This window comes from Hibiscus syriacus, unplaced genomic scaffold (assembly GCF_006381635.1).
Source record: "Hibiscus syriacus cultivar Baekdansim isolate YM2019G1 unplaced genomic scaffold, ASM638163v2 tig00111356_pilon, whole genome shotgun sequence".
NCBI classification, from domain to species: domain Eukaryota; kingdom Viridiplantae; phylum Streptophyta; class Magnoliopsida; order Malvales; family Malvaceae; genus Hibiscus; species Hibiscus syriacus.
In genome coordinates, this window is record NW_024063068.1 from 654311 (window position 1) to 667727 (window position 13417).

The window sequence follows — 13417 nt, forward strand, 5'->3', positions numbered from 1 at the left end:
GGGCCCTATTTTAACACCAAATAAAAGTGCTGGATTATCTTCAACTCTAAGATCCCTTCTAAACCAAACTATGCTACGCATATCTTTCAAAAACAACAAAAACCCAGATTTTATCTCTTCTTAACTATGTACCCTAGGGCTGAGAATACTTGGTTTCTAGGTAAAAAAAACTGATATTTCTTTGTTTTTGTCAACACAAAGCGGTTTTAAGCATTATTAATGAAGGATAACAATAAAAATGAGTATTTGTTCTATGATTATTCTCTCCATTCTTTTGATTGAATATATTCTATTTATGAAACCTGAGTCAAGAAGATTGGTTAATGGAACTGATGGATACACAACAAAAATTATGGGCAATTTACAGCCACAACTTAATTTTCTTGACTGGAAGCCATCGTGGATTAGATGCTGTCATAAACCAGGTGGGTTTGCTTTTTCTAAACAAACTTGTTTTTTCTGAAATAAGTGCTGCTTGAGGAAGGTTTACTTTATTGAGGTGATGTGAAAGTAGCTTAAGGAAAACTAAGGGGGAAGGATGATTATGCTACGACAAAAGGGATAATATTTCTGGGTACATTAAAAGACAAAAGAAGAAGATATTTTATTATGGCAGCACACATGTGACACTTGCCAGCTGACCCCTACACGTGAAGGGTATATTCCCTTAGGGAAACATTAAGAATGAGGGAACAAAACCCTAGGAGCCCCCACTATATAAAGAAAAAAAGACACCATATTTATGAGAGAGGAGCGCATGATAAGAAAGATGAAAAGAAGAGGCGACCACTCTTCAACCATTTCTTCTCTAACGAGGTGACCTCCATTGTTGAAGCTCCAAGGGGATAAAGCTTGCTATACTTTGAGAGAAGTAGCAGCGCTTAGGGTGGTTTATGGTGTTCCACTGTAACTCTCGATTTGGGAGTCTTCTTCTTTCCTTTTGTTGCTTTTATTTCCTTCACTTATTTCTAAAATGGGTTGTATTAAATGAATGATTATGGATGTTTGTTACCCAACCATGAACTAACTTAAGTTGGCTTGGGTTTATTTTGGATGAATATGTTTTCCTTTTGATGAATGCCATAGCATTTTTATTTCACCTTCATTTTTTGTTTACTATTTTATTGCTTGGATATGTAAGAGCTTTTGAGAAATAACCTTTATCTTGTTCGATGCTTGATATCGAGAGAGTTAATCCTAGATCTACATGAACAATGGGGTGGATATTTTAGAAAAATCCTAACTCTCCTTAGAGATAAGAAAAAAGTTTAAATGACTAAAAGGAGTAGACCTTAAATGATAGTATCTTGCTAGGGTTTACGCTAAGAGGTATTGCTTTAGCATTATTATGTCAAGTTTAATGCTAGAGATAATTAGAAATAACTTAGAAAATTTTGTCAAGCATCTTGTAAGCTTGGAATTGTTGACATTCATTGAGGGTAAGACATGGGATTCCAAGGTAAACCTAGCCATTTAGCATTGATGATAGTTTCATTCGTGCGAGGTTATATTGTGGTCTTATTTCTGTAACTTTTTTCAACTTATAGTTTTGTCACATCATTTCTTATTTAATATTTTCCACAACATTTAGATATAATTGAAACTTGTTCTCACACTCACAATCAATTATTCATACCATCTTTATTTAGTTTGTTAATATTTTAAGTACACAATCTTTACTCGAAATCCCACCAATCCATGTGGAGACGATACTCACTCATGACTTTATTACTTTTTCGATGTTTATACTTGCACATATTGTGTATCAAATTTAGCATACTACCACACAAGTTTTTGGAACCATTTTCGGGGATTGGTAAGTGGTGATTTCAAGTATTGTTTATGCATTGCTTTGTTTCTTAGATTTTTTGTATATTTAGTAGTTATTTTTTTCTTTTTTAGGAGTTGTATTATTGTATGACCCGAAGGATTGTTGAAGAACCTTTGTTTCTATTAGTACCTAAAATCGAGAAATTTTTTCGACAAAGAAGACGTGCTCAGGGAACTCAAAGAGTCTTGTAAGAGTTAAAAATCAGTGTGATCAGCATGGTAAGGATATGGAAAATCCAGATGCTACAACAAATCCTAATGAAAGAATATTTGCTCAACCACGTGCTATCAGAGATCATCTAAATCCCATTTTAGATGATTTAAACCCTAGTATTGTAGCTCCTGAAATTTAGGTAGCCCATTTCGAACTTAAGCTAGTTATGCTTAACACACTGACTCGATATGACAATTTGGAGGCATGCTGAATGAAGATGCAAGAAACATATTAGAGCTTTCTTGGAAGTTTGTGACTCATTTCGACAACAAGGAGTACATGAAGATGTATTGAAGCTCAAACTATTCCCTTACTCCTTGTGTGATCGTGATAGAGCTTGGTTAAACGGTGTTCCATTTGGTTCAATGGAATCGTGAGCATACTTGTACAAGAGTTTTTTTGTTACGTTAATTATATAGCTTCATTATGCCAAGCTAATGATGAGTCTATGTATGAGTGTTGGGACAAATATAAGGGGTTGCTTCACAAATGTACTAATCACAAGTGGTTATGTTTTATAATGGTGTTAATGCTCCCACAAGAATGATGCTTGATGCTGCAACAAATGGCACTTTATTGGGCAAATCACCCGAAGAGGCCTTCGATATCTTGGATAGGATCACTAATAATGATTATCAATTCCCTTCTACAATACTCGGAACAGGAAGAAGACCTCAAGGAACTTTTGAATTGGATGCCAAGGATTTTGTTTCAGCTCAATTGTCCACCATTACTAATATATTGAAGAATTTACGACGCACGAAATAAGTAAAGGAGGACAAGGTCATAAAATTTTCTTTTGTACTATGCCATGGTAACCATCATTTAAATGAGTGCCCCAAAAACCACGAGTCTACTAGCTATGTGGGGAACTTCAACTGAGGCAAAAATAATCCATATTTAAACCCTTATAATCCAGGATGGTGCCAACACCCTAATTTCTCATAAAGAAACCAAGGAACAAACAATGCTAGTAGTTCAAATCGACAACAGACTCTGACTGAACCCCATGTTTCTAACAAAATATGCCATGGAAAAGTACCAAAAAGAGGTCAGCATCCTCTTCAAACACAAATTCTTTGGAAGCTACTATGCATGACTTTATGGCCACTATGAGAGAATTAATGTAAGACCATGACATATCCATAAAGAATCATGGAGCCTTATTGCAAAGTCAAGCAGCATCATGGAGAGACTTAGAGACTCAAGTGGGTCAGATTACACAAGCATGCATGTGCGTCCTCAAGGAAGTTTTCCTAGTGACATTGAAGTCATTAAAGCTCCAGGAAACGTGCAATGTACTACTCTTACTTTGAGGAATGGAACGTAAATAAACAAAGGAGATAAGTTTTGGGTAAGTATTATAGAAGAATCAACCCTCAATTCTGTCTAATAAGCACCTGAGTTATAAGCTGATGAAGTTTGAGATCGAGACAACAATGAAGAACAAAAAAGTAAATCTATTGATGAAAGACAGAAAGATGTTAAAGTAGAAGAACAAATTTCATCAGTTATGGAGGAAGTTAGACCCTCACCACCCTTTCCTCAATGATTGAAGAAACAAAATCAAGAGCTTCAATTCAAGAAATTTGTTGATGTTCTTGACCAACTGTATATTAATGTCCCTTTTCTTGAGGCTGTTGAGAAAATGCCTATGTACGTGAAGTTTCGAAAGACATTGTCACAAAAAAAGAAGGTGGAGCGATATAAAATTGTTGCTACAATAAACGAGTGTTGTTCTGTGCCGAGCAAGTTGCCACCAAAGCAGAAATATCCCTGTAGTTTCATCATTCCTTGCACAATCGGTGATACCTATGTGGGAAATGCCTTGTGTGATATGGGGTCAAGTGTGAACTTGATGCCTAAGTTTGTATTTCTTATGCTGGGGATGGGAAAAGCACAACCAACAACTGTCATCTTGCAATTAGCTGATTGATTACATGTTTGACCTGAAGGAAGGATCGATGATGTATTGGTAAAGGTGGATAAATTTGTTTTTCTAGTCGACTTCCTTATTCTCGATTGTGAAGTAGATGCTAATGCACCCATCAGCTTGGGACGACCATTCTAAGCCACCGATCAAATTATAATTGATTGTGAGAAAGGTAAGTTCACCATGCGAGTTGTTGATTATAGCATTACCATTAATGTGTTCAACACTCTGAAGTATATGGATGATCATGAAGAGTGTTAATATGCTCTTAACATGGATGAAATGGTGGAAGATGGAGTACAAGAATTCTACTATAGCTAATTCCTACAGATTGGGGATTATGGAGAGCTTAATGAATATGGGGAAAAAGAGCTTGAGAACTTTCCTATGGAGGTTCAACAATTTAACTTGTTTGTAACCAGACTAGGTACACATTTTGAAACTCTGGATTTCACTTAGTTTACCCCCACAACTATCCCTTGAGCATGCTCCAACATTGGAATTAAATCCTTTACCATATCCTTTTAAGTATGCATAGTTGGGTAGCAATGAAACATTACCAAGGATTATTTATTCGAGTCTTAAGCCTGGAAAGAAACGTAACTTGATTAATGTTTTAGCCCAACATAAGAAATCTATAGGTTGGGCCATGGTTGAATTAAAGGGGATAAGTCCCACTATTTTCATGCATAAAATTTTGCTGGAAGAATTCCATATCAATTTTGTCGATCCAAAAAGGAGAATAAATCCTGTCATGAAGAAGGTGGTGATGAATGAGATAATCAAATGGCTCGACATTATTTACCCTATATCCAACAGTTCATGGGTCAACCCAATACAACGTGTACCTAAGAAAGGTGGCATGACTGTAGTGATTAATGATGTAATACCCCAAATTTTGAATAGTGACTAAAATGTAAGTTTTAAAAGTTTGGTGGCTAAAGTATGAACTTTGTAAAAGTTTAGGGACCAAAAATTTAATTTTGATAAGTTATATATTTTAACCTGTAAAAGAATAGTTTGGTCTAAAATAAGAAATTGTGGCAACCAGATTTTTGGTACGAGATTTGTGTTAAAAGTTATAAAGCGTTAAAGTTCAGTATAAAAATTGTATATTCGGATCAAACCAGAATTTTATGAAAATGTGAAGGATACTAGATAGGGGTCTAAAATATTATTTTCATATTTTAGATCAGAGAAATTTAGCACAAATAAGTGTAATTTTTCAGATTTGTCATAAGTAGTGGAAAATTTAATCACTAAAATGCAATTTTAAAAAATTGTAGGACCAAAGTAGAAAGTGAAAGCCAAGTGAAAGTGAAATCCAAGTTGATTCATATTTGAAAATTGAGTTTTTTAATGAAACATAATACAATGACATTTGGTAATTTTCAAGTTTCATTAATGGTAATTTTGAGAATTCTCATTAATTGAATTTTAAAGTCAATTATATTATTAATATGCCATGTGTCAAGGATTATAATACTAGAATAATCAAGAAAAGTAACACATTTTCAGCCATCTTCTTCACTTAGGCTGAACCACCATTGCTCTCTAGAGTAAGATTTTATTTTTGATTTTTGAAACTACATACTTGATTTTTGGATTAAGTTATTGGATAGATAATTAATCACATGGAATTCTCTATCATTTGGTATGAATATTACATGGTGAAGATGTTTATTCCATGAGATTTAGAAATTAGAGTTTATGTAGGATTTATGGATTTTAAAGATTGATGAAAGATTATTATGTGTTTGGTGTTGGAGATTAATTCTAAGGCTTGTGTGATGATTAAAATCAAGTATAAAGCATTATATTAAATTCGACCAAACTAGGTTTTTAAGGGATGATTGGATTTTTTATTTAATTTGATGTTGTAATGGTTAAAATAGCATGAATTTGATATAAGGAAGTTGAATTCATACTTGAAGTTGAATGAATTCCTTGTCCTATGTACATAGATAGGTTTTGCCATGAAGAGAAAATAAGGGGAAAATATTGAAAAATTTCCTATAGTCTATAATTGATATTAGAAGTGTTCTATGTGATTTGGAGATCAATTTGGAGCCTTGAGATAGTAGAAGGTCGAGTTTGCAAGTTTTGAGATTTTTGGGACAATATTGACTAAATGTGAGAATTGGGGTGTTCAATGTTAAATCTTAACATTTAAATACTGGAAATTTTATTAGTATGCTGATTTTTTATTTTAATATTGAGTTGGGTTGCAAGTTTATTAAATTGGGTGGTTGAATTCGAAAAGTATAAGAAACTTCGGGATGAAATTACAAGTTTTTAAATGTCAAAGTATTGATTTGAGTATTTTATGAAGGTGCTGGAAATTTTAGTAACTAATGATCAATGATCATTTTGATGAAGGATCATTATGAATTTAATGGAAAAGTTGAGGTGAATTCTAGAAATAATTCTTAACTAGTGGCTTGATTGTGAAATTGGAAAAAGTTGAAGGGTTGAAGATGGAAATAAATACTTATAGAATTTATGGAGTATTTTGAGAAGTTTGAATTTATGATGAGAGTACGATTTAGTTTTATATCGATTAAGCATTGATTTCATTTTATAGATTTTTATTTTATATTATTAAGTTTATATTATGTTAGTACGATACTAACATATAGTTGAATAATTTATGCTATTATATGAAGTTGTCATATCAAGATAAACCTAGAGAATTGAGCAACCCGAAAGGAAATAACAAACCACTAGAGTAAAGAGTATTATATAAAAGTTTAGTAGTGAGGCAAAGGTGAGTATATTATATTTATTTTAAATATTATGATCGAGGATGACTTGTGATAAGTCAACCTCATATTATTTTAAAGTATGATTTATGATTTTAATTATGGATCATTTCCATAACATTTTCTTCAACTTTTATGAATGATTTAGGGCATGAACTGTCCAAGTACGATTTTTATGATGATGAATTTTTATTTTTATGATTTTAAGGACATTGATTAATAATTGATTATATAATGACTTATAAGCACAATGTTTGTTGTATTGAGAGTCATAGGCACATTTGACATGCTATTAAGTTGAGTACTTTCAAGTTAAGTTATGGTACATTCGTGTACATTATGTATTGTACCGTTGGTGCTCATGTTATAATTTGCACTTGGAGTGCATCTTATGATAAATTATGATTGGAACCATGATGTGCCTAGTGCGCACCTTATGTTCTATGCACTTACCTTATATTATCTTAAATATACATTGGACTAAGAAAATGAAATATGAAAGTTATGAATATGTTAAGTTGGCAGGAAAATAAGATATGTTCATGTTATTTGATATTATTTATTATGATTTTTATAAGAATATGAAACAAGTTGATTTTCAAGTTACGATGAAGTATTGGACTTGAATAATTCGGTTTGAATGTTTAGGGTTTTATTTATATTCATTTTACTACTTTCAAATATTTATGATATTTTTATGTTTATCTCACCTTAGCTTTTTACTACCTCACTAAGTTATACTTAGCACATGATGATTTTCATGCGTAGGTCCTAATAGAGATACAACCGTGCAGTGAGGAGCCTTACGAGAATATTTTTGGAGGTAATCTATTTTATCAGTATCATTAAGACATCTTCGATGTTACTCTTGACTAGTAGTGGCATGTATATTTATGTTAATAGTTTGTTTTATCAATTTTATTCTAAATGGTCTGTAATAGTAAACTATGACCATTTCATTTTGTCAGTTTAATTTTATCAATATTTATGAATGAGTAGAATATATATATTATGTTTTAAATGGTTTGAAAATTTAGCAGAGTTTAGATAGTTCTAAATAGTTGTGAAACATCAATAAAATCGTCTAATCCCTACCTGAAAATGGATTTGTTTTCGATGTTTAAATATTAATTTATGACTTTATTGATTAAAAAATAGCTTTAATCGGAAGGAATTGTTTTTGAAATGAAACAAAATTTAAGTATTTCTGTTTATTGAATGTTAGTAAGATAGATGTGACATCGTTAGCTCGTATTTTGAGACGTATACGAGCTATGGGTGTGACAAATGAAGAAAATGAGCTTTTACCTACAAGAACTATTGCAGGATGGATTATCACAAGCTTAACAAAGCTACAAAGAAGGATCATTTTCCTCTCCCATTCATCGATCAAATGCTGGATTGGTTCGCGGGGAAATATTTTTATTGCTTCCTTTATGGGTACTCAGGATATTACCATATTACTATAACATCATAGGACCAAGAGAAGACCGCATTTACTTTCCCTTATGGAACATACGCATTTCAAAGAATGCCCTTTGGTCTGTGCCATGCTCTAGCAACTTTTCAAAGATGTATGTTCGCAATATTTTCAGATATGGTGGAGGACTTTCCAGAGATTTTTCATGGATAACTTTTCTGTATCTGGAGATGATTTTGATTCGTGTTTGGGCAACCTAGCAAAAGCATTAAAGAGATGCGAAGAGGCTGATTTGGTTCTCAATAGGAGAAATGTTACTTCATGGTGACTGAAGGGATGATTTTAAGCCACAAAATTTCCATGAAAGGGATAGAGGTAGACAAGGCAAAGATCGAAGTGATAGAGAAAATTTCCTCCAACCACAGTAAAAGGCATTCAAAGTTTCTTAAGACATGCAGGGTTTTATAGACTATTCATAAAGGAATTCTCTAAGATCTCTAAGCCTTTGTGCTTATTGCCACAACAAAATTATGCCTTCGTTTTTAATGATGATTGGTACAACTCATTTAAGGAACTCAAGGAGAGACTCATTACAACCCCTATTGTTGTTGTACTAAAAATCAAGTAGTCGGTCACCTTTATAGGTTAGAAAATGAGGTACATAGAAATGATACCCTTGAAAATAAGGAGGAGTTCACTGATGATAAAATATGGTATTTTGCCTCCTGATTTGAACAACCAGGGTAAGAAGAAGTTCATGCATGATGTGCACTTCTATTATTGGGATGAATCGCATTTGTTTAAGAAATGTACTGACCAAATGATTCGAAGGTGTTTCCCCGAGGAAGAGCAACAAGAGATCCTTTTTTATTGCCACTCAACACCCTATGGAGGGCATTTTAGAGGTAGAGGACTACAACAAAAGTCTTTCAATCGGGATTTTATTAACCCTTTTTGTTCAAAGATGCACATGAATTTTACAAAGCTTATGAAAAGTGTCAACGCTTGGGGAATATCTCTAGGCAACATGAAATACAATTACAAAATATCCTAGAAGTTGAGTTTTTTTATGTTTGGGGTATAAAATTCACGGGGCCATTTCCTTCTTCCTTTGTAGATTTGTACATTTTGCTTGCCGTCGATTACGTGTCCAAGTGGATTGAGGCAATAGCTAGTCCTATGAATAATGCCAAGATAGTCCTGAAGTTCCTTTGTAGGCATGTTTTAAAAGGTTTGGAGCTCCGAGAGCCATCATAAGTGATGAAGGATCCCACTTTGATAGCAAGTTGATTGCGAAGGCATTATAGAGGTATGGGGTGAGGCACAAGATTGCTTCAACATATCATCATCAGACGAATGGGCAAGATGAGATCTCCAATCGTGAGATAAAATAAATATTGGATAAGGTTGTAAATCCAAAGAGGAATGATTGCCCAAAGCTCGATGAAGCATTATCGGCTTACCGAACAACCTTCAAGATACCTCTTGGAATGTCCCCATTTAAGTTAGTTTATGGGAAAACATGTCACCACCCAGTGGAGCTCAAGCATAAAGCATATTGGGCCATTAAAAAGTTGAACATGAATGCTCAGTTGCACGGAGAAAAGAGGTTATTAGAGTTGAATGAAATATAATAGTTTAAGGCTCAAGCTTATGAGAATGCCAGGTTGTATAAGGAGAAAACAAAGAAGTGGCACGACAAATCTTTTTCCACGACATTTTAACGAATGAAAACAGGTGTTACTTTACAATTCTAGGCTGAAGCTATTCCCTGGGAAACTCAAGTCAAGGTGGTCAAGCCCATTCTAAATTCACAAGGTTTACCCACACGGAGCAGTTGACATAAAGAATCTTGAGGATGGTATGACCTTCAAGGTCAATGACCATAGACTGAAGACCTACAATGGTGCCCTTATTCTGCATGATAAATCATCATTTCTTCTATGAAAAGCATGAGTGTTTGATTTATTTTACCTTTTTAGTTTTTCTATAACATATTTATATTTTTAGTATTGATCAATACATAAATAAATATTTGTTATTGTTTTTTCTTATTTATTTTTATATATTTTTAGTGTTTCGTGTCAACCCTTTTAGATTCAGTGAAAGGTGGAGACTTGGCTTTTGGATAGAGGAACTTTTTAATTTTAGTTTATGGTTTTGTCTTTACTCTAATGGAACCAACCAAAAGGAAAAACACTTTTTCATTGACTTTAGGGCGGTCTGAATATTAGAAAAAATAGGGGAAACTTTTGTCTTTTCATTTTTCCTAAACCCACCAAATCTTTAAAACCCCTTTCTTTATTATTTTCTCTCTCCCCTTTATACCTTGCACTATAACCCCATCACATCTCAACTCTTCCCTAAAAATATATTCTCGTCACCCCATAATTGCCCCACTACCTTTTTCCATTTTCTTTTCATAACTTATTATCTTCAACTTCTCTCCAATTTTCCCTTTCACAATTACTTTTCTTTCTTCTTTCTTATTTTTCTTTCTCTTCACCATAGCAAAACCTTAACTCATAAAGGTCTCAACTTTCTTTTTATTTCTACATTCCACAATGCCTCAGTGCAAGAATGTGATCGGTACATCTCATACTCCTCAAACCTTAAGAATCGAATGATTCCTCGATGAGGGAGCAAGGTTAAGGTTTAAGAACTTCAAGGTTAAGAAGGTATATCCTGAAAAAGGGCATATATTTCCCTCGGGTGATGCGGAGTGATGGAGGTTATCTACAGTCAAAACTAGGAAACTTTTTCTTTTCATCATGATTTGATCTCTGTTACACTGGTAAGAGAGTTCTACGCCCATCTAACGAGTCTCACACAGTCCAGTGTGGTGCTAAAGGGTGTTAACATCAAGTTCACCATTGCAGTAATCAACAAATTTTATGTTTTGAAGGATGTTGTTGACCTTCACACTACTTTTCCTGATAATGTTATACCCCAAACTCAACAAGAACTTTTAGAGGACTTTTTTTTACAGGAACTAAGTGGACTATCTCACATGCCACTACCAAAATGACGGTGAAAAAGCCAACCTCAAGCCTGAAGCCAAACTGTGGAACCACTTTTTGAAGACTCAACTGATGTCTATTTCCCATCATACCATGATCTCACTGAAAAGGATGATGCTTCTACACTCCATTAGAAAGGTTCGAGCCACTGATATGGGAAAATCATAATAGATGAGGTTTATGGTTGTCTGAAGATGAAGTCAAGCCCTCTGGTTTTTGATAACTCTCTAAAAGAGTTATCTTTGGTAGCCTTAATTACCTAGGTTTAGTTTGAAATTAAACACATTTAGGAGCATTTCAGGATTAAATTTACTTAATTTTGCATATTTTTCATGATAGGAGCATTATGGGTTATTGAGGGTTAAAATTGATTTTTACTATTGTAAACTGTTGCACTGATGCTGTAGCGATACAGGAAATGCTGATTGGATGCTGTAGCAGTCGTCTAAACTCCAGACGGTTAGAAGAACCTTCTGGATTGGGAAAGCTGGCGCTGGTAGTTATCATGTGGCTGGATAACACTTGAAACATGGATTTATCTTATTGGGCGATGATATTTTCATTCAAGCTATAAAAGGGGAGTACTTGGGGTGCAAAAAGTGTGATGATTGAGAGAGATCCAAAGTACCAATTCCACCTTATACCTTTCTAAGCCATAGACACCTAAATCCTTTGCCAAGGATTGCTACAGCATGAAAGAAGCTTGTCGAGGAGTTTCAGCAGTAAGCAAATCACGTTTAATACCTTCTATTGAGAGAGGGAGTGACTTGAACAATTAACTTTTGTTGGATGTTTATTATGAACTTCGTATTTTATGTTTATTTGGGTATTTAGTTTCTGAGCTTTTAACTTCATGATTGTGATTAGAAATATTTTCAATTAAATATATAGTATTTTTATTTAAATCTAGAAATACCTTTATTTGAATTGTTATATACATCTGTGAGTTGTGGTGTTGTTGAGTAGCATAAGTGCCCTGAAAAGTGTACAACCATAGATTAGTATTGTTAATGGTTTGAGCCTTAATATCATATCCTTTGATTCAATAGTTGACCAATTGCTTCTGTAATGCTATAGCATGAACTGGTGCTCTTTGTTATTGATTTCATTACTTTTTCTCTATCCTTTCATTTCTTTGATGTTTTCTATTATTACCACTCTAATGAAAACAAGTTTCTCCCTGTAGGTTAGATATCCGAAACTATTGTAGTTTCCACTTTATTACTTGATTTGTGATACGTGCCCTTACGTTGTATGCTATAACATTTTAGTAGCATCAACTTTTTGGCACCGTTACTGGGGAGCATCGATTTAATTTAGATTTCTTTTAATATTTCTTACGTATTTGTTTTGTTATATAGATTTCTTAGTCTTTGTTTTTATTATTGTATGTCCCAAAGTGACGATGACTTAGATGAAAGAGAATGGTATGCTATGCTTGGATGAGGGAATGGTATTTTACCTTTGTTTCAGAATGAAGAGAATGATGAGTTGCCATCTGACCTTGAAGATGAGCAACCACTTCAGAATGTAGATGATCATAATCACCCTATTCGTGAGCATGTGGTACAAACATTGAACGATTTGCATCCGAGCATTGTAAGGTCAGTTATTAGTGTTGTAAACTTTGAACTAAAACCAACTATGTTCCAAATGTTAAAATCTAAGGGACAATATGGAGGTTCTACTGCTGAAGATCCTAGAGCACATTTGAGAGCTTTTATAGAGTTTTTTGATTATTTTATTCAGCTAGGTGTTCAAGAGGAGGCCCTGAATCTGAAGCTATTTCCTTACTCATTGAATGATAAAGCACGGGTTTGGTTGAGTTCACTGCCACTGGGTACTGTAGCATCCTGGAATGAATTAGCGCAAACGTTTTTGTTGCAATTTAACCCACCAAGTATGAAATCTAAGCTTTAAAAAGATTTAACTTCATTCAAGAATATGGATGATGAAAGCTTGTATGAAGCATGTGAAAGATTTAAAGATTTGTTGCAGAAGCGCCCTATGCATGGATTCCTACACTGGACTCAAATGGAGATATTTTATAATGGGTTAAATATTCACACACAGATGGTGGTAGATGCCTCAGAAAATGGAGCTTTTCTAGATAAGACATACAATGAAGCATATAATATCCTCGAGAGAATCTCCACCAATGGTTGTTAATATCCTAATACACGCAATACGTTTGGTCAACGTGGTGCTGCAGTAGTAGAGTCAGAAGCTTTCAACTCT

General features: G+C 33.9%; 1 non-coding gene across 1 annotated transcript; it reads right to left on the minus strand.

Annotated features, from left to right (window-relative positions):
- Positions 1-13090: 13090 nt before the first annotated feature.
- On the minus strand, positions 13091-13197 carry LOC120159323. The gene has a single exon (XR_005519341.1). It is a non-coding gene; the product is annotated as a small nucleolar RNA R71 (small nucleolar RNA).
- Between the last annotated feature and the right edge of the window lie 220 nt (positions 13198-13417).